General features: G+C 38.9%; 1 protein-coding gene across 4 annotated transcripts in view; it reads left to right on the top strand.

Moving 5' to 3' along the window:
• Nucleotides 1-22,138, top strand: part of ANO4 (anoctamin 4) — a 227,228-nt gene that overhangs the window by 28,759 nt on the left and 176,331 nt on the right. For 2 of the 4 annotated variants that reach the window (XM_072036106.1, XM_072036108.1), the window contains exon 1: nucleotides 12,447-12,808. The exons of the other annotated variants lie outside the window; for them this stretch is intronic. The gene's annotated coding sequence lies outside the window, so the exon portion shown is untranslated. Of the gene's footprint in view, nucleotides 1-12,446; nucleotides 12,809-22,138 lie in introns of those variants that run through there. 4 annotated transcript variants of the gene reach the window in all.

Genomic DNA, 22,138 nt, shown 5'->3' with positions numbered 1-22,138 from the left:
CAGACCCAATGAGGACCCTCTGCAGGCTCACAGTCTGGCCTGGGAGCTGTCCCTGCAAGACTACTGGTGGTGATCTGCCACCTGCCTTCCTCACTGACCTGGCTTCAGTGTCAGGGTTGTTTTGTGGCTGTACTGGTTGAACCCTGACTGGGATTGGAACACAGAGGTGCTTCTGTCCTCTTTAATTATACAGACTCCAAATGTCTTTAATCTTAGCAAGATGTGTTTCCGAGTTTACAGTTATGAGACTAACTGTTCTTCTGCTTCCAAAAATCTTGCAAATTCTTTTTGCTAGCCCCAGGCAATGAAGCAAATGAAATGTGAGGGAGGAATGCGGAAGAAAATAATAATAATTGCTATAATTATCTGTTTGGCTTATTTTCTGTGTTCCTCAGCTGCTTATGGTGATCATTCCTTCATTTTCTTCTTACATCATACACTTTGCAATGGACTTTTAGTGTGGAAATGTCCACTAATCTGAAGAACTAAACAATTGCTTCTTCCAAGGCCATACTAGCACTTCAAATCCACACCTAATAATATAAAGATGAGCCAGAATAGCAAGTTAGAAAATTGTTGTTCTGAATCTATGGTTTTAGAAAGTGTTAAACATGTCAAAATGTTGGTTTGGGGAATGCAAGCAGTCTTTCTCAGGGTGAGATGGGAAAATACAGTCAGAGCATGTCTGGCTACAAAAATCTCATCCTGCTTTCAGAACTGTCTTCACTTTGTGTTTAACATCAGATGGTAATAGTATTTAAGGTGCAAAAATATAAGAGCAAATGGCCACTGGTACTTCCAACTATGCATTCCATGCACTGGCCATTAATCGGTCTTTGGTGGTACTGGAGAACTGACAGTGTATTGTATGCCAGAAGTGTTTGTTTTGTTTATATTTCTAGTCTCTCTTGCCCAATTATCTCCTGTACTGTGCACAGGATTTCCCTTCACAGTGCGTGCATGGGGAGTCGCAGATGGAGCATTGTGACATATCTTTAGTGCCAGCTGGACACGGCTGCTTGCATGGTGCTTTACTGCTGTCTTGCAAAGTAATCATCACCAAAGTCAGCAGTCTTTTGACCCAATGTTAGTTTCATGCAATAGCAGGAGTTAACAGTTTCTCATAAGAAAAGGGGAAATTTTATTGGTTTTATTTAGGTACAGGAAATAGTTTTAAATGCCTGCTGTAATGGAGGCCAGATAGCTGCAGAACATTAAAGCCATATTAACAAATTCCTTAACAATGGAATGGCCTGGATTGAATTAAACCAGCACTTTAGAAATAAAGAAGTTGTGCCTCTCATTGCACTCAGGTAGTTGACTTATTTCTCCCTTTCTGTATCTCATTTCTAGATGTTCTGTTTCATTCTTAAAATGTGCACCTTCATTCCTGATTCCAAGGAGGTATATGAATTTAAAACCTCTTTATCACATCAGTTGTATTACTTGCATTGTCATGCCTAAAGAGTATACCAGCCTTTAATGTGGATCGAAAGTGTTTGGCAAGGAACCTGTTTTGCTCTGAGGGGGCTTACATGGTCTGGCCAAATGAAGGTTACTTGCCCAGAAGCAGGGAGAATGGCAAAAAGCATCTGACGGAGGAATACTCATGTCTAGCATCAAAGGGCTTAGGATATTGCGCCTTTCCAACTTTTTTAAGTTTCCAAGTTGTTCAAGTTGCAGAGAGATTCTCGTCATTCTTACAGCGTTGTGAAGGCACATATGGGGAGATGGGGTAAAGTTGAGGAGGCCATTGCTGTCATGCTCTATCAGATAATGCAATGTTTAGCTTCCTACATGTGAAAAAGCTTCTGAGACCTCTTGTACATGAAAGGAGAAAGGGCAAGCTGAAATCTTTACTGCTTTACTGAGTGTGCCTTCTGTCTGCTTCAGCAGAGGAAGCTGCAACTTCAGGAAATAGATAAAGACAGGTTATTATTTTTAAGTAATACAAGTTTGTTTGTTTGTTTTTGAGTTGTTTTTTATTTGTTTGTTTGTTTTTCCACCAGGGATATTCATGTCCCATGAATCTTCTTTCCTTGCGTACATGTATGATTTATTGGTCTTTCAAGAAACTTGCTTACAACATAAAGCAACATGAATCACTGACGTCAATATAAATTCTTTGTAGATACTAACAAGAATAGGCCTGTTGGGCTACATCTGGATTTTCTTCCTGACTCTTTCTGTTGAGTTGTGTAGGACCTCATGCTCTTAGCATGGGAAGTATAAGATGTCTTCCACATTGGCAACAAGTGTGCAAGACTGCATTGATTTCTGCTCCTTCCTACAAATGAGAAGATGCTCTAGAGTGGTTTTTATTTTGTTGTTGTTGTTTTTGTTTGTTTGTTTGTTTGTTTTAAATTAAAAACAACAGCAGTTACAATGAAAATAAGAAAACTGTGAACTGTAGGCTTATGTACACAGTGGATTTGGATGCATGCATGGGAAAAATAGGTCTGGAACTAAAGTTGTGAATTCAGGAGAAATTTAGTGAATAATCTTATCAGGCAGAGCTATTGCAATGTCAGTGTCTTTTTGCTTTTGTGTTTCATTTGGGATATATTGAAATTTCCCAAACTATTTAGAGTTTTATTGTTGTTGTTTTGTTTTTCCCCAGACTATTTATAGTTTGGGTGCTTTTCTTTTTCCAGATTATAATTTTAGGCACGTGACAATGCTTCCCAAACCTCCCTTACTTGTCCTGAGTGTCTGAGCAACAGCACTGTGATTAAGTGCAGGACCCTCTGCATTGCACATTTAGCTTCTTTGTGCCCTGAGCCTATTGGCTTCCCACCAGACAGGTGTTGAAGGTTTATATACAGTGCACAGTGTTACACTACAGACATTTTCCTTTAAAGTCTCTCTCCTGAAAATGCATTTTGAAATTTTGAAAACTACTTGTCAAAATGCTTTTTTTCCCCTCGCTTTTACAATTGTCTGAATAAAGAGAAGAAAAAAAATCAATACCGGGCTTCATAAACCCAGAACTAAATAAACCACTTCCATCTGCTTCAGTCAAAATAGCTTTCACTGTCCCAAAAAGATTCTTTACTTATGTCAGAAGAACCTGTAAAAGTAATGGTGACTCTGGTTTGAATCAATCCCCACACCCCACCGCACCCCCAGTAATTCTTCAGTTTACCTGCCAAGCTGAAAGAAGAGTTGTGTTGACATCTTTAGCCTCTGGTCTTTTTCAACTTTCTATGCTGAAGAATCAACAATAGCCTAAAAATATTAAATTGTTTATTTTGGTTCACAGATTTTCATATCACATGCAGACAAAGATGAGTAAATACAGGCAATCTATTAAGTTAATCACAAACATACTCATTTCATTGCATTTTTCCATTATATTGTGTCTTACGTGCATAGTATACCATTTATTTCTTGGTGGGGAGCCAGTATTTTTCAGCTCTTTATAAAAGATCTCTTACAAGGGGATACAAGCTGCTATTAAAAGGTTTTATTGAAATACTCTTGTCAGTGGCTGGCAGTATTTGACTGTGGCCTACGGTGATGCATTTAGAAGTATAGTTCCAACTGTAGGAACTACTTCAGGATTTCTGTTTTCATTTCCTCTTGCTTTTGGTAAAACACAGATCCAACAGAATTATTGATTGTGACATTTCCAGAATTTCCTTTTTTTACATGAAAAATACGTTAAAAAATTAATCTCACATAAGTCACAAGAGAACACTTATAAATAATCCCATTACTAAGATAAAATTAAAATGCTTCTGTAGAAGAGGATCTCCTTTAAATTTTGATTAAAGAACTAGAACATGGGGAACTCATCCCAACCTTAGTAGGCATGGCTGGCTTTTAAAAGGTCATCATTAGGTGGAGTCAATTTCCAGAGTCTGATCAACCAATTTTCAAAACTTCTCAGTATGAGGCCCTTCATATGGGAGGGAGAACACAGGATAAATTTCAGGGCCTGAAATCTCAGTGAGTACTATGGGGAGGGAATGAGGCATTAAATGCCTCTTGTGTTTGGGATTTCTGGTTTCCCTTTTGCTGTTAAAGATGTTCAGGCCTTTTATTGTGATATGTGTATGTGTGTGTATATGCATCAGTGTTTATGACTGACCAATAAATTTTGCAGTTTTATTTGTATTTAAGAGAGAGTTCTTCACTGTCATTGAGTAATTTAGCTTAGAAGGCATCTCAGGATGTTACTCCAGCCCTCCACTGAAAACAGGACCAACTTGTATCATCTTAATTAGTTTAGGATTTGGTTAGTTCAAATTAGTTTCATACCTTTGAACATGGAACAGTAGACTTCAAAACAAGACTTAATAAAATAATTTGTTGTTTCATGGAGATCTTACATTCTCAGTCATTTTTTATTATTTTAAATGATTCTTTACATAAATTTCTTAAAAATAGCAGTAAAGGTGCGAAGCATTTAGATGCTCAGCAACACTTTCTAAGTTAATATTGTAAAGTCAAATGCTTGTCTCTCATGTGCATGTCTGCATGTGTATCTCCTAATTGGTAATGTTCTTGTGTTTGCCTCCTCATGTTGTGGTGGGCTGGCATACTATCCTCTTTGGCTTGTCTACCAACTTTAGGATCTCGAGGAAGGAAGATGATCTAGCTTCTGACAGTAAAAGATAAGTGGACCTCAGTTTAATCTCTTATTGGACAGCCTGTCTTCTTAGTACTGTGGTTATCTGTACTAGGAACTAACATACAGATTGGGCTTTTTGAGATTATGTCTTTGTGTATTCTAAATCATTGCTCTCCAATGACTCATCCTGGAATTTATTTTTTTTTTCTTTCAGATGAGCAGCACACTTTTTTATTTATTTACAGTAAAAACACAAAAATGTACGGCAAAATAACTTCAGCATTAATAAAAAGCCTTTTTATTTCTTTTTTTTTTTTTTTTTTTCATCTGGATTATCTCCTGACCATCTGTTCTGGGTTTACTGTAGATAAGAGGATAAATGCTTTGTTTAAAAGAGAGATGTAATTTTTGTGGCCTATTACAAGTTTGCTTTATTTTTAGGAGTTTAATTTTTTTAAATTAGGGAAATCAAAAATTAATACAATATTCTGTACCATCAACATGTGATCTGTGAAGTGCTTGAACTGCTTCTTGTGCTGTCACACTTGTGTTTTGATATTGTCTGTATTGTCTGTAGGAATTTTACATTCCCTGCTTCTACCCACTAGTTTTGGCTTCAGGCTACATGGCTGTGGTGTTTGTTTGGTTTTTTTGTTTGTTGGTTTGTTTGTTTGTTACAGCTTTCTTGAAAATGCATTAATAAAACCCATACTTTGTACTTTAAGAGGTATTACATGTATGATTTTCTTGATTTGTAAAGAGTCTTATTCTGAGGTCCTGAAGGAAATGCAGATGACACCAAGTTAGGTGCGTGTGTCAATCTGCTCGAGGGTAGGAAAGCTCTGCAGGAGGATCTGGACAGGCTGCACCGATGGGCTGAGGTCAACTCCATGAAGTTCAACAAGGCCAAGTGCCGGGTCCTGCACCTGGGGCGCAATAACCCCAAGCAGAGCTACAGGCTGGGAGAGGAATGGTTGGAGAGCTGCCAGGCAGAGAAGGACCTGGGAGTGATGGTGGACAGTCGGCTGAATATGAGCCAGCAGTGTGCTCAGGTGGCCAAGAAGGCCAACGGCATCCTGGCTTGTATCAGAAACAGCGTGACCAGCAGGGCTAGGGAGGTGATCGTCCCCCTGTACTCGGCTCTGGTGAGGCCGCACCTCGAGTACTGTGTTCAGTTTTGGGCCCCTCACTACAAGAAGGACATCGACATGCTTGAGCGGGTCCAGAGAAGGGCGACAAAGCTGGTGAGGGGCCTGGAGAACAAGTTCTACGAGGAGCAGCTGAGGAAGCTGGGCTTGTTCAGCCTGGAGAAGAGGAGGCTCAGGGGCGACCTTATCGCTCTCTACAGATACCTTAAAGGAGGCTGTAGTGAGGTGGGGGTTGGCATGTTCTCCCACGTGCCTGGTGACAGGACGAGGGGGAATAGGCTTAAGTTGCGCCAGGGGAGTTTTAGGTTAGATGTTAGGAAGAACTTCTTTACTGAAAGGGTTGTTAGACACTGGAACAGGCTGCCCAGGGAAGTGGTGGAGTCACCATCCCTGGAAGTCTTCAAAAGACGTTTAGATGTAGAGCTTAGGGATATGGTTTAGTGGGGACTGTTAGTATTAGGTTAGAGGTTGGACTCGATGATCTTGAGGTCTCTTCCAACCTAGAAATTCTGTGATTCTGCGATTCTGTGAAAAAACAAATCTGATACTATATGTTAATATGGTATATTCTTGGTATAAGTTGTATCCCTCATCTGCCTCTCCATAGCTTTGATCTTTGGGAAGTAGGTCAGGTGGTGGGGTGGTGGAGCAATAGACCTTCTTATGTAGGTGCAAAAATAGTTATGCTTAAATGTTAGAATTTATGGTTTTGTTTGACAAATGTGGGTGCAAGGCTATGCCCTTTTCCCACAATGAAGCTAACTATCAGAAATATTGATATGTAATTACTAGGAAAATTCTATATGACTGGAAAAAAATCTGTGAGGGGAGTTTACCATTATTCCCTAGATAAATTTCCTTTGCTCAGTCTCTAAAATAAAGACATGGATATTACAGATTTTTCTGCAAAATGTCTTAAAACATTGTTTTGTTTTGTTTGTTTGTTTGTTTGTTTCTTGTTATTGTTGTTGTTGGTTTGGTTTGGTTGTTTTTGATGAACTGTTTTTCTTCCACGGATTTTGGATTGATAATTGAAAAGCTCAGATTTTCTTATTCTTATAGAATACTACTTACAAACTCTTTATTTAGAATTAGAGATGGCATACACAGCAGCAGTGTTTTCTATCCACACAGTCTTGTCAGTTACTTGTACTGCTTCCCACCTGCATTAGATTTAAATTTATGTTAAGGAAATGAAAATCTAGATGACAAAATATTCTCTTCTTTTCCATTTGGATATTTTTGGTAGTTTTGGTACTTCAGAAATCACTGTATGGATCATTTATTTTTTTTATTTTTTATTTTACTTTTAATTCAAGGTAGAAAATATTAGTGGTCATCTTGATTTTTCATTTCCAGCATCTTTTCTTGAATTCTCTCATGTTTTTCATTTTTCTTTCCTTTTTATTTGCATGAGCAGTTCAGAAACTCCTTTAATAAATTCCTAATGCTACATCAGGAACGTAACAAAATTACATGTGTGAAATTATATAGAATCATAGAATCATAGAATATCCTGAGTTGGAAGGGACCCTTAAGGATCATCAAGTCCAACTCTTGACACCGCACAGGTCTACCCAAAAGTTCAGACCATGTGACTAAGTGCACAGTCCAATCTCTTCTTAAATTCAGACAGGCTCGGTGCAGTGACCACTTCCCTGGGGAGCCTGTTCCAGTGTGCAACCACCCTCTCTGTGAAGAACCCCCTCCTGATGTCAAGCCTATATTTCCCCTGCCTCAGCTTAACCCCGTTCCCGCGGGTCCTGTCACTGGTGTTAATGGAGAAAAGGTCTCCTGCCTCTCGACACCCCCTTACGAGGAAGTTGTAGACTGCGATGAGGTCTCCCCTCAGCCTCCTCTTCTCCAGGCTGAACAGGCCCAGTGCCCTCAGCCGTTCCTCGTACGTCTTCCCCTCCAGGCCTTTCACCATCTTCGTAGCCCTCCTCTGGACACTCTCCAACAGTTTCATGTCCTTTTTATACTGTGGTGCCCAGAACTGCACACAGTACTCGAGGTGAGGCCACACCAGCGCAGAGTAGAGCGGGACAATCACCTCCCTTGACCTACTAGCGATGCCGTGCTTGATGCACCCCAGGACACGGTTGGCCCTCCTGGCTGCCAGGGCACACTGCTGGCTCATATTCAGCTTGCTGTCTACCACGACCCCCAGATCCCTCTCTTCTAGGCTGCTCTCCAGCGTCTCATCGCCCAGTCTGTACGTGCAGCCAGGGTTTCCCCGTCCCAGGTGCAGGACCCGGCACTTGCTCTTATTGAACTTCATGCGGTTGGTGATCGCCCATCTCTCCAACCTATCCAGATCCCTCTGCAAGGCCTTACATGTGTGAAAGCTTGTGAACTATGAGTTTTCACTTTTCTGGAAAACAAGGATAGATAAAATTTATCCCTGGACTGATATTGATACTTCCTGAATCATTGTTAACAGATTTGAAAAAAGGAAGTCACTTTTTTACAATTAGAAATTGTTTATTTATCTGAAAATCATTTAACAGCATTTACTTTATCCAAGTAAAGGACATTTTGAAGAGTGAAGTCTTACAGTTGTAAAAGAAATATTTTTCCTTACTGAGGAAAATATAAAATAGAAAAAAATAAAAAATAAAATAAAATTAAAAATGCTATTTTAAAATACATGAATATTAATGTGCAATGCAGTAGAAAATAGATATGGTGTCTCTTACAGTCAGGAAAGATTTTACAGTATACTAGAAATTGAATTTTTATTTAAAATATGTTGGTCTGTCTCATTTCTTTTGTAGAAATCATAGGGTAGTCCATAATAATGTTAAAAGTAGAGATTCAATAACTATTTATATTTTGCCTTTAGGAGAAAAAATATCATAACCTGAGATACTTTGCTGCAACATTAACTCAATAGTTCTCTAACTAGAAACCACAAAGCAAATTGTTTTAGAATCAGCAGAAAGATACCTTATTGTAATGTGTTTTAAAAGAACTGCTTCAAAAAAAAAACAAAACAAAAAAAAAACCAAAGAAGATCGCTTATAAAAGATAACCATTGTGTGGCGTGCTAGTAGACCAGACAATATCTTAAACCTACCAAGAAGATGACTAAGGAGAGACTTTGTCACAGTGCAGTGATAAGTGTAGAGGTTAAAGTTTTGATAATTGAAAACACTTCAGTCTAATGGATTGTAACAGTTACAAAATGGAAAATCCAAAAGTTGAGGGATGTTTGAACTGGGCATTACCAAGTACTAAATTTCCTAAGTAACCATCACCCAAGACAAAATTAGCAGAAACTTTTCTGCTTTCCTTTACTTTTGTCAAGCACCTCAAAACAGGGCACTAGGGTTGTGCTGAATCCCATGGAGAGGTGCCCAAGCACTCTTAGCAAACAGGGGAGGAAAGTTTTACGCATTCTTACGTTCTTAATTATTATTTCTTTCCTGTCTGCTTCATTTAATTCAGAGCTTGGAAACCTTCTGCATGCAGGAGTGATCCTGACAGCTTGGGAAAACACAACAATTGCACTGAAACTGCCCACTGAAAATTTTAATACTGAAATTTGTTTTATTCCTTTATACTCAGTTCTGCTGCTTCCCTCTCCTCTGTGCAACATTCACACAGTCAGCTGTTGAAGGGCACTGCAAAGCTAGGACTTGCATGCTGGCAATGAGTCCACCACCCCTCTGCCTTCAAAATTTTTCATTTTGAGCAGCTGGTGGATCAGTAGAGGCTCCAGTAGTGAGAATGAAGCTTTATTAAATCCTGGGTATAACCTTTACCTTCCGGTTCAGAAATGTTGGTTTGAACTGTTGTTACATATGTTGAGGAGTAATAGAACGGCTCTGAACCACTCAGTCCTGAGTTTGTTTTGCTTTCTGGACAAACATGTACATAGGTAGGATAAAACAAACCTCGGTTTTGATTGACATCACACCCTTCACTTTCTTTCACAAAAAAAAAACAAAAAAACACCAATTGAACAAAAAATGACAACTTTTTATTTTTTTTTTTATTTTGTTTACTCCTTTAATTAGATGTAGAAAAACAGCTAGTTTTAGTATGTTTTTCTCAGGTGGCACTGTTCTACTGGAAGAGAAGAGAACATTAATTATCTTCTTTCTGTGGACATATATGTATTTTTCCCCCCTTTACTCCCTATACCTGAAATGGTTTGAAAGATAACATTTAGGCAGGTTGCTAGTGTTCTTGGCCACTGTTATGGCCTCACTGACCACAGTTCCTGAAGATTATGAAGAGGGCCATCTGCAAGTGAAGGGGGAGAGGAAAAATCAGGTTTCCAAAGGAATTTACTGTCATTCCCTCAGCTATAATAAACGGATGCAAAGAAATTAGGATCTTTTGTTCACCAGAAATATGGATTCTGCACTAAATCCGCTATGAATATCTATCTGAGACTTCTACCAGATTCTTGAAGGTGGCCTCAGAAGGAACTTAAACCTAAATTACCTGAGTGCTGAATCCTTTGCTCTTAGCTGAAAGCTTCAATTAATTGTTCTATTAGCCTTTCTACGTGCCTTTTGGGTTGTTATAGCTGTCACCAGAGAGCATCTGGATGACATCATGGCAGCTCTTCTTGCTTCTGTGGGCAGCTTCTTCTGGCACATCACATATTTACATGGGAAAAGTTGGGGAAAGACCCTGCAATCCTTTCCTTTCACAAAGATTAAATCCAATTTTATTTGTTAAGAGACTCATTGGAAAATGTTCATAGCATTGTCCACTAAATTCTGCCCGTGACCTTGCTTTCCTCTCTCCAGAGCCAGAGTGCCAATGTTTGGTTCTGTACGCATCTTTACAGGAGAAAAACAGAATTGAGAGCTTTGTTTGCAAAGGATTTGTCTCTGATTTTTCCTCTGTGTATTGCCTAGTTCAAGGCTTTGTCTATATAATATGGGGGAAAAAGCATTATTTTTTGGCTGTGGAATGAATATTAAAACATGACCTTAGGGGTGGATGTGAATAGGCTTTCTTCTGTAGTGGGTGTCTTGAGACACTTTTTGAAGGCCTCAGTTTCCTGACACTTTTCTGAAACAATAACTCACCTACTTTACCAAACATGCGGTGTGTCAAATACTAACCTTTCTGCTAGCATTGCAATATGTTTTGAAAATCCTCTGCTGGGTTTAAATTTATTTTCTTGTGCTGCTTCCTGCTTTTTATTGTTCTCCTTCCTATATTGGATATCTTTTTAATTTGGTCATTACATGTATCTTCCTACGTGCATCTTTGTATATGGTCATTTCCCCTCTTATTTGTTTTCTTGAGGAGCTGCCCTTTACCAGTGCCTTCTATTTCTCATGCAAACTTTATCTTTTTCTGTTTTATTTTATTTTAAATCTTGGTTATGACCAATCTGGTATGTCAACCTGGTATTCTTCTGTGGCAATCACTGCAGTCTAGTTATGGAATTTGTATTCTCCTTCATTATATTCGCACTTTTAAACATTTCAGAACTGACCTGCTGTATTAAGTTGGACTTCAGACTGTTAGCTTAGACTTTAGGCTGTAGAACCTCTGATTTTTATTTATTTGTTTGTTTTATGCCCCAATACATTCCTCAGTAGGTTTGTGTTGTTGTTGCATGGTGTATTTCACAAGTATGAGACACTATACTGCTGGGAATGCTTTGGTTCATTTTTCCCTCATTCCCCCAGTTAACTACAGAAGCCTTTTCACCTTCTGAAATGTGAATATCAGCTGGATGATATTCGTGTTTATCTTGTGATATGGCAGAAATCTGGGATTGGCCATTTTAAACACATTTTTAAAAGGTGAACATCTAACCTTGTGTGTCTACCAGCAGAGCATCTGTTTTAATTAAATGCAAACTGCATGCTGTAATTGTCTGCTCCGCTGTGGATGGCATTGTGCAGTAGGACCAGCAGAGTTTTTCCCCATAGTCAAATGAAGGCATTTATATTTTAGAAGCAGGAGCTTTCTCTGGAAGTTGCAGTGCTTGGCAGCTTTAATATTGACTGCATCAATTTTCTGATTGGTTTGTTGGGTAAAATGCCATAGAATGCTTTGCATCCCTATTGCAAACTAGGTTGAAGTCTGTCTGTGTTTGTTTATAAAATGTCCAATGGCATGGTAGGTAACAGCACAAACATCTAATGCTGTTGTCATTTGAGGGGGTTGCTGGAGGAGAACTTGGTTATATATTTTGGGGGCATCTGCTGCTCTCAGGATTTCATGACATCATGTCAAAAACAGAGCTGGCTTTTACAAGGCAGTTCACAGCAATGGATCTGTGCTGTAAAATCTCTGACAGATTTCTTTCTCTTCCAAAGAGAAACCTTTGAAGAGGAAGGAGTTTAATGTGTGTTTATATATGGAAGCTACTGGGTAATAAATTGCAAAGTCAAATAATGCTGGGATTCGAACCTCCAAACTTTTCCTGCATTTGTACTATTGCCCAAATGTAGAAAACAGCATATCAGAGCAGAACCCAGGAAAAACCTTGTAGTTTTCAAAACACTGCTCTGCTCCTTAGAGAAGAAGACGCAGTGCAGGGAGGCTGTGTGTGGGCACGGGAAAGCTTGCAGGGGTTAAGCAGCAGATTACCCTAAAAGTCTTCTTGTGCAAGCAGGGACCGCACCAAGCTGCCGTGCTTTGGACAACTGTCACGCTGGCACAACTCAGTTCCTCTGATTGGGTACTCCCAGGCACTGATTAAAAATGCTGATGCTGTCTCTGCGCTCCTTTCCACTTGGAGGAGAAATCTCATTCCCCACCCCCAAGCCCACCTCTAGCATGTAAGTAATGGTGAGAAGATGAAGATGAAAACAGTGCAGCCTGAGTGACTGGAGAAATACAGCAGTCTGCCGTAGCTGCAGTGTTATGTAGGAGTCGCCTTCAGACTTCTGACTGTAGGTTTTTCAGCACAAACTGCTTGCAGGTTTCGGAAGGCTGTGAAAGGACTTGCCATTGGTGCGTTAGTGTTTTCTGTGTAGCATCATATTGCCTTGCTTTTCCCTGGACAGCTGTGTTCAGAACTTCATGTGGAAATCTTTCTATTGAAGAGAGATAAAAAGGATCCTTAATCTGATTCTCTTTGGATCTTTCTATTTTTATGGTAAGTGGCAGCATGTATTGGCTGAGCATAGCTTTGCTGCAGTGCTCGTGCTCTCTCCCTCTTTCTCTCTCCCTCCCCCCTTCCCCCGTCTGTTTTTCTCCCCCTGTGTTCTTAGATAAGCCTCGTGACCTTCACTCAATACTAGTCATCATTTTCATCTACTTCACAGCAGATGTTAGCCAACTAACATACAAGTTTTCTCTTGATTTTGCTCTTTCCCCTCTCCAACCCGGGGCTCTGAAGTATTGATTGCAATCTGAGCGCTGCCTCTTTGTCCTTGAAACAGGAGGCTTGAACATTGCTCGCTATTGCCCGTGTCAGCGATGGGATAAGGCTTTGGGGAACCAGAAAGAGAGGCTGGGTAAAGGTGTGACTCATTTCTGTAGGTTTGCACCTCTGTGCTGGAAGGGCACAGAAAGCCCCTGCTTGGCTAGCCATCTAGAAAACTCTGAAACCCCTCAGTGTTCAAGTGTGAGGAGTACATGTGGTTTGTGCCACTGTTTGTTACTGGCATAAGAAGGACCAGCTTTTTCAGCATTTTCAACATAAGCCTATGTCATCAGGTGCTTGTAAATTGGACCCACTGCATCTTACAAGTGCAGACTGGCTGGGACGAGAAGTTACAGCATAGGGAGCCCAATAACCCTGGTCCCGCTCTGATCTATACAATTGCAAATTCTTAGCCTTTTGAAGTGCTTTTACAACTTTGCAGTAGAAAAGAAGTTCATTTAAATTAAATGTTTGAAAATCTGTGCTTACTTCATCCATGCTTTAAGTTATTTTAACAGCTCTGATTTTGTAATTAAGAAAGGTCATTGTTTAATCTACAGTCAACTGTGCCCTTAGATACCTTTTTGCTCTAGTTTGTTGCATTAGATGTGTATGTTAAAGTACATGCAAATATATTCCTTCTGATGGATAGATATATTTCTTCACTTTCAGTATGAGAGAGCTGCAAATATATTAACATATGTTATATATTTCATATTGTGAATCCATGATCTGGGTTGACTACGCATAACACTTACACACTGCAGGAATAATAAGACTTTACTAAATCTCCAAAGGTCTGCTGAAGGCAGGCATGTAGCACTGGATCAGACTCATCCCAGGCTGATCTGCCTTCAAAGCAAGGCAATGAGGTGATGTGTTCGCATACTTTTGTTTTACTGAGGTAGGATAAAAGTAAAGCTTTTGTTCTGTCTTTGCATTGCCTTGGGTTTAAACAAGAAAGATAATTATATCCGGAAACTGTTTTCATTATTTAATGTGTCTTACATTGTGGCTTAATAACAATTTTTCTGGTGATTTATTTTGTAATTCAGAAGATACTGCTTCACTTGAACTGCTTAGTTCAGCAGAGTTTGTGTACCTCCTTCCCTCTCCCAAATGAGTAAAAACTTTCAAACACTGCAGTTATTTTTGCATCCAAGTACAGAAAAGAAGTGAAGGGTATTATGTCTTGTTGTATCGATAAGTGTGTGTGTTGTGGGCGGGAGGACACGCAGGGATCAGAGCAGGACACGCTGTGCTTGACACCTGCAAGGGGCACTGGGGAGAGAAGAAGGGCTTACACAGATCTGCAGGTAGGGGACTTCATGGTGCAGTGAGGTACCTGCTGCATTGCCTCCAAGGGATAAAAAAAGACACGGTAGGGGCCAGCACATAGCCCCAACGTCAGTGGCCCAAGTCAGCTGCCTCATCAGCCCATGCGTTTTGGCATCACGCTGCACCCGCTGGTGCAGCAGATCTGAGACCTGTTTCCCTCTTCAGTGAGCTGTGAGGGCATGCTGCAAACCTGCCTTTCCTGCTCTCTTGGCATCTGTATAGCTCAAACAACAGCCGTCCCTAAAGCAGTCCTCTCCACTGTCCGTAACAAAAAGGCTTTGGGATCCTGTGGGGTCTGTGTGTTACTTAATTTATTTCCTTTTTTAAATGGGTGACAAAGGTGCCTGTGTTTGTTCTCTTCCTGGTTCAATAAGTGCTGACACAATTGCAGCAGCAAAGAAACTTTGGGTTGTGGAAGAGGACTGGCAGTGGTCTTGTTAGCACATGTGGGGAAACAGTCCTAAGTACCTGCAGGTCATAACACTGCTTTTGGGAGACCAAGTTTAGTCTTCTCTGGATTAAATGTAACTACTAATTATGTTTGTACATCTGCATGTGGAGCTGTTTACTGAGCCCTTTTGTTCCATAGACAATTATTGTAAACTTCAGAAGCAAGGGGATTTGCAAAATAAACATACAATCTAAATAATTATGAAGATCAGTTAAGTATGGTATGGCGTTTTATTTTTTAAATGATTATTTTTAAAATCAGACATCCCCATACTTTAAAATCTACATTCTTACCCAACATTTAATCAAAAGAACTATTTTCACTTGAAAAATGACTCATGTCTAAAAGACTATCTTATAAAAGCAATTTTTTTAACCTAAATGTATAATCACATTTGCCTTTTTTTCAGCAAAGGTTTAAAAGCTGAAATATATAATGTGCTTTCTGAATAGTCATGAGACAAAAAGAAAAGGAGAAAAAATAATAATCTTGAAGTGTTTTGTTGTTGTTGTTGTAGTTGTTGTTGTTGTTTGTTTGTTTGTTTGTTTTTCCCAGTTTAAGGCACATGAGCTTGCAATGGGATGTTTATGTTTGGAACCTAATGTCTGTGTGATGCAACTGAGATGACTGTACCTAAAATTTGCCAGCATATCCTGTTGCAGACTCAGGGCCTTAAAAATAAAGATGCAATCTCCCATAAAAGCATTGGGAGGTAGAGAGAAGAGTGAATTCCCCCAAATAACACCAAATAACAAGAAATCCAAGTAGGTAGATGTGCTTTTCTATTCTTAGGAATCCCACGAATGCTCAGATACAGGAATGCATGCATAGTACTTCCTTGTTTCACAGCATGGTGTCATGTTAATTCCTTTGCAGAGAGTGTCTGAAGACTGCATAGAAAACAACTGCAGGGAAAAAAGAAAAAAAAAAAAAAAGCTCTGTTCCTCAGCCAGCCGAAATCACCCAATGGTCTGATGAAGTCACTGCACTATTTTTTTTTCCTGTGTATGATCAGTATGCATTCTTCATTTGATTTGTCCATAGAACCAAGTTCTTTAAAACTTTATACTGCACAAATACTCAACTGCTGTATACTTTTATGTTGCAAACATAAAGGAGTATATTTTGCAGAAGGCTCTTTAATTTTCCATAAAATTACTCCAGTAGTTTTATGTTTGTTGTGTACTCATATCCTTTTGGACAAAACCTATGCAGTCAGCTGTTGGTTATCACTGGCTGGAGAATGCCATTAACCAGAATTACCCATGCCCCAGCTTCCTTCTGTGCCCCAGACCGGCATGGGACACTGGACTGTGCACAATGCAGAGCTTGAGTCATCAGTATCTGACAGTGCACTGGTTAGCGGTTTCCAAAGCTCATTCTGAAAACTGTTTACAAATGTTTTCAAAAGTACTGTAATACATTATATTTTTATAGAGTTCATGTAATTACATGTTATAACATATATTATAGGCATATATTATAGGCATATATTATATGATATATTAATTGTGGTTTTGTATGGTTGCTTCTTCATCCCTACCAATACAAGGACCTTATCAGGTGAGCTGTCTTCAGTCCAGGTGCTACTGGATACAACCTGGATGCAGTGGATGTCCAGAAGTCCTGTGCTTGAACGCTGTGCTACATAACCTGTCAGGAGAAGTTTGGTGCTTTGGGAAATATTTTACAGGTTTTGTGCGTTGCTCATTTCCTCTGTGCCTGTGTGGAAGGTTCTGTTGTTGAGCATCATTAAATGTGCCTAACACATCTCCTGTGGATATGTTGCCCTCTAAGTAGGTGCTTGCACTCTATGACTGTCAGATCTCAGGGCATCATGCTTTCTCTGTCTTTGCAACAGTATAGCATTTGTGTAGATCTATCTAACTCTTTCTTGAAACTGTGGGCTTTCAGTTCATGCCATTCAGATATGCTCATGTACAACTTCTGCATAGGAAATACCAGACAGTAAGTTGAGAGGTCTTCTGTATGTTAAAGAACTTTTTCTTGCATAGTATCAGTCACAACCATGCTATTCCAGATTCACTTGGAGCATCATTCAGTGGAGCTTACTCTGGGAAAGATCAAAGAACTGAGGCATTCCTGAGGGACCACTCTATCTTAGAGGTTTCTTCACATGTTCAGACACATCTGAACATAAAGTTTAATATGAAATTGTAAATTATTTACCTTCAAGTGACTCTGGAAACATTCATAGCCTTTTTTGATGTAAGGTGGGGAGAAGGCAAGACTACCTAAAGTTGAGTCAATCAACCTTAAGTGACCCTGTTCTGGTAATCTGTGATATCTCAAATCAAGAAGTTTACATTGTTCTGTTTGCAGAATAAAATGAAATACTAATCTGGTTAAAAGTTATGGGATAGCTCCTCAGTATCCCAGTGGAGGGGATTTCTGTACTGGAACATGCTAATGCAAATGTTCAATCTCTAAGAACAACACCTCTGAATAGGATGAATATCACTGAAGCTTTGATTAAATCCCCTAATAGGGGTGCTAATAGCACACAGCTTTCTGCACATGGATGGATTTTGCCCTAGGAGAACATAAGTCAGAGAGAATATTTTCAGGAAAGCCTCGTGTTTCTATGGAGCAGACAATGGTATTAGTTTCTAAGAGCTGGATGTAGGCACAGTGTTGCAAGTCTCATCTCTCAAAATACCTTCCCTTTCTTTTACCACCTCAGGAGGAGTTGCAGCAAGCATGCCTCCAAATCCAACCCTGAGAGAACTCTGGTTCCCACCAGATGGTAAAGTCTGAATTTGATTCAGAGATTTCCAGACTCTACATGTAGGATTTAACTCTCCAAAGGCAGGCTTGCTGTCCAAGAATTTTGCACTACTTGGTCATGTGAAAGCCCATACTACCTATGGATAAATGTATTGTTTATTTGCTTGTTTTTTCTTAATTTATTTACTTATTAAATAAACCCTCTGAATTATTCTGAATGCACTCTCTAGAATCATTTCAGTACTGGTGTTAGCTCTATGTTCTGGTGGTTAAGTGTCAGATAAGAGCTAACAGGTCACCCACGTGAGATTAGAACCAGCAGAACAAGTGGCACCAGTCTTGCAACATAAAAAAAAATAATAAAAAAAATAAAATAAAAATAAAAAATTTTTGAACAGTCAGTATTTACATGACACCAAGAAGGATTAGGGCCATGTCATGCTTGCTGTGTGATCTAAAATGTCAAAATTACGAAGGTGTGGATGCTGATTCTAGCAGGTTGGCTCCTCATGCTCTCTGCATTGGTAGAATAGTAGAAGTTAAAGATTCTAGATTATGGTTTGAAACACATCTGAGATGTCTATCCCAAATCTCCTAAAGGAGCCTATTCCTGTTTGATGTGAAGCTAGGAAGAGAAGCTTCTGTATAATTTAAGCTATCTGTAGGTTTAATATCATCACTGCCGGTAGATTGTTGGTATAGATGCCTGTTTCAGGATAGATTATTTTTTTTAACTTAATCCATTTGCTCCTGCTTGTAGTCCCCTGCAGTATTGATTTAATTCATTGTTTTATATGATGCTTACAGCAAGTTATTTTATATGGTGCCTTTAAATATAGAAAAATGATCGTGTCCCCCTTGTTTTTTGAAGGAGGGATTTAATTAACAGAATTACCTGAGAAGAGCAAGACTGAATCTTCTCTGAGCTAGGCTGCTGTAGGGAAAAGCTAGCCTGGGGATGATCTATTTTGGATCCCAAGAGATTATTCCTGTTTCAGTTCTTTTTCTTTGTCTAAACTGTTTTTCATTAAAATTAGTCACAATATTCCATGCCATAGTGGAATCCTAGAGACTTGTTCTAAACAAGCTTGGGAGTTCTTGGAGAATCAGTTCCTTTAAATACAGACTGAAACCCAAGGCTTTCTGAAGTGCATTGGTATGTCTCTGTATCCTGGCAGACCCATATACTCTCTCCATGTTTTTTATCTATCCCCCAGGCTTGTTTTAGATCTTTTCTTGTTTGTGCTCCATCTTGCTGTGTCTGTCACAGTTTTTCCTTGGCACATACTTCTTTTGCCTTTTTGCATATTGGATTACCTTCATATTTTTCTTATTTTTGGTTTTCCTTTGTTGGTTCTTCTTTGTTCTTTATAGGGATGATATCAGTGTTAGTTTTTTTTGTTTGTTTGTTTTTTGATTGTTTGGTTGGTTTTTCTTCATACTGATTGTCCTCCTTTTTTTGTTGTTTGCTTTTTGTTGTTGTTGTTGCTTTTTGATGTATTAGATATATGATGTATTTGATATATGATACTGTATTCAGTTCAGGTAGAGTCCTGCTCTGATTCAGTCCTTGGGAATCAGCAAATATGGTGTTTTTCCAAGAGACTGTTAAGCTTGTATAGAACTGGAGAACAGGAGGCAACCATAGGCAGGTTTAGCAGGACAAAAGGATTGGAACCTAAGAGACAAATGAAATGGCAATCTCATTAGCATGAATACTGTTTTCCAGAATATACTAGGAATATCACACATGTATTCTATAATTATGGACTCATGAGGTCAAAGAGCCATAATGAAGAAGAATTAGGCAATTTATACTGGCCAGAGTTATTTCAATCTTTGAGGATTAAAGCTTGCAGCACTGCTTTGGTTTATGCTCAGTGTTTTTGAGGCTATTGCCGTAAAAGTTCTTTATTTTAGATAAGAAGGGGAAAAAAATGAAGGCGGTCCTGCCCTCAGGAGAAGAAAAAGAACACCTTATCTGATTTCCTATTGTCCCCATAGAAACACCTGCAGTGTTTGATTTTCTAACCTATGTCATTTAAGTAACAAACTCTTCTAGAAATAGATAGGGAGAAATTCCTGATCGCATTTAGATTAAATCCAAGGCAGTATAGTTTCCATCCATACAATTATTTTTGTTTTGTGTGGTGCCGAGTGTTGATAATTGTCCCCATTTTTCTCTCTCTACATCTTTCTATAGACCACTGGCTCAGCTTAGGTTAAGAGGTTCCTTCTAACTAGTCACACTGAAATTGTTGAACCATGGCTAGACTCAGGAGAGGTCAAGAGGTAGTAACAACACACCATATGGCTAAAATTCCTTTTTCCTTTGACAATATAGAATTTGTGATGTAGACTTCAGAAATGCCTTGGCAAGATTTGATAACCCTCTGCTTCAGCATGCTTCATGCAGCCTATTTAGTTTGCATTCATAAAAACAATAGGTTTTCAATCATTTTTATTACTATATTATGGTTAAAATCTGGTTACACAACTTTTGCAAAGCTTACATCGACATTTAGTGCCCCATGGTGAAGTTGTTGCTGTAGCTTAGTATTGCACTATTGTCACCAGAAACAATTCTGCCAACAAAAAAAAAACACATATTACTTTAGATTTCTTTTAAACTAATAAGCAGTGACACCCAATCATTGTTCATATTAGTACTGAGACTTTTGCACATTAGCATACTGAAACATAATTTATTTGTGAGAAACTTCTAGGTCTTTGCTTACCTTTAGGGCTAAAACTCAATCAGATCAGTGGTCAGGTAACTTTCTCTGCTGTTTTAATTCTTCCTCCTCTATTTCAACTTCTGTTTCTGATCTTATTTCTTCTAAGTCTCCACTCTTTGTTTTGCCATTTGCTGAACATGCTGTATCTTGACTCACTTCCAGGTTCTAATCCATTTCCCCTCCAGCATTTCTTCTTGCTCCTTCTGTTCTTTACCCACTCCTGAAACCTATTTCTGTGTCCAGATGTCCCACTCACATACCAGTGATTGTTTTTCCTCTCCCATTTCAAGTTCAAAGCTGTGAAAAAAATGCACTCAGTCAGACCTCTGACTTAAAATACTTCAGCAGTGCTTCTTGCACAGATTAAAGTTCTTGCAAATAATGATTTCCCATTAATTGTTTGGTAAACAATACAATGACAGTTAAAGGTCACATTACAATGCAGAGGCATAACAGAAGTGCAGTGTGAAATTTCAGTATGATAATCTAATTTCCTAAACTCAAGGCAAAATGTCAGAAATGAAATTCAATATGTGTTACAGTGAGGATGTATGGCAGGCCTCTACTTGTCTTCATGCTTCTCATGTGTCATTGTTTGCTGAAGGACACCTTGGCTCAGGGGTTACATAGGAAAGAGTAATGGTGAGGAAAGGGAGATGGGTTTGGGATATGTGCTTCTCTGCAGTCCCAAGAGGGAGAGGAGTAAGAAATAGTGTGATGGATGTGACACAGATTCACTCATTTTCAACATTTTCTTAAGGTCAGGTTGTGATGACAGAAACTTTGTAAATCCAGCATCTGCTATGAGCTTTCTGCAATCATATGACATTTGTGAGAATTGCTGCACGGAAACTTGTTCCTTGTCAAAGATTTACATCACCTGCTCAAGATCATACAGAAATCTGTGTCTTTGTTGAACTCAGCTCTTAAGCCTGCTCATGCCAGGCAGGCCTATTTTTCCACAGAGGGAAAAAGTGAGTTTTAGAATAGATAAACTACATTCAAATAGGCAAGGTAAAAAAAGAAAACTTATTACCTTCTGGGTTCTGAAATAGATAAAAATCCTTAGAGAGATTTTTAACAGAAAAAAAAAAAAAAAATGTAGATACAGAATTTGGAGTAATATTTAGGGTATTTGCTAAATAATTTTCATATCACTGCTGCTTGTCATGGCCTGTCTAAACATTCTCAGTTGTTTGCTTTCCAGGGCATATCAAGACGTCTGGTTAGATTTTTATGTGCTCTGAGCTCTCACTTGTTGTGGTTGTGGTGCACTCTGGGCTAACTGACTTGCAATTGAAGTGGTGTTTCTGCTTCTCTGTTGTCAAACATATGTCCTCTTTGCTTTATAGACTCCAGGGGAAAACCATGTTCTGAGGCCACGCTGTTAGCACTTAGATCTTTTGAACTGCATTTCTTGAAATATCTGTAAGCTTGCTAATAGATCTTATGCCTCAGATATGACTTTGTGAGTACTGCAGTGCATTCTTGGGTGCTAGCATTGCAGTCTAGATATGTTTTATTATACTAAAAAGCATGGGAGGGTGCAGAATGAATGATTTGAGAATTAATAAATGTCAGGATTTGGCTGCATCTATGCATTATCCTATAGACTTTAGTCATATGTTCACATGCAATGTTTTTCATAGATTTTCTTTCTTCTTTTTATTTTCGTTGTTAAGTAGTTTGTCTCATCTTATAGTCAGTGTGTATGATTCAAACCATTCCCCCTTCCCACAAAAAAAAATAAAAAAATAATCTTGTTAGATGTATTTTTGTGGCCAT

This window comes from Anas platyrhynchos, chromosome 1 (genome assembly GCF_047663525.1).
Source record: "Anas platyrhynchos isolate ZD024472 breed Pekin duck chromosome 1, IASCAAS_PekinDuck_T2T, whole genome shotgun sequence".
Taxonomy (NCBI): domain Eukaryota; kingdom Metazoa; phylum Chordata; class Aves; order Anseriformes; family Anatidae; genus Anas; species Anas platyrhynchos.
This window is presented reverse-complemented; position numbering and strand designations above follow the sequence as displayed.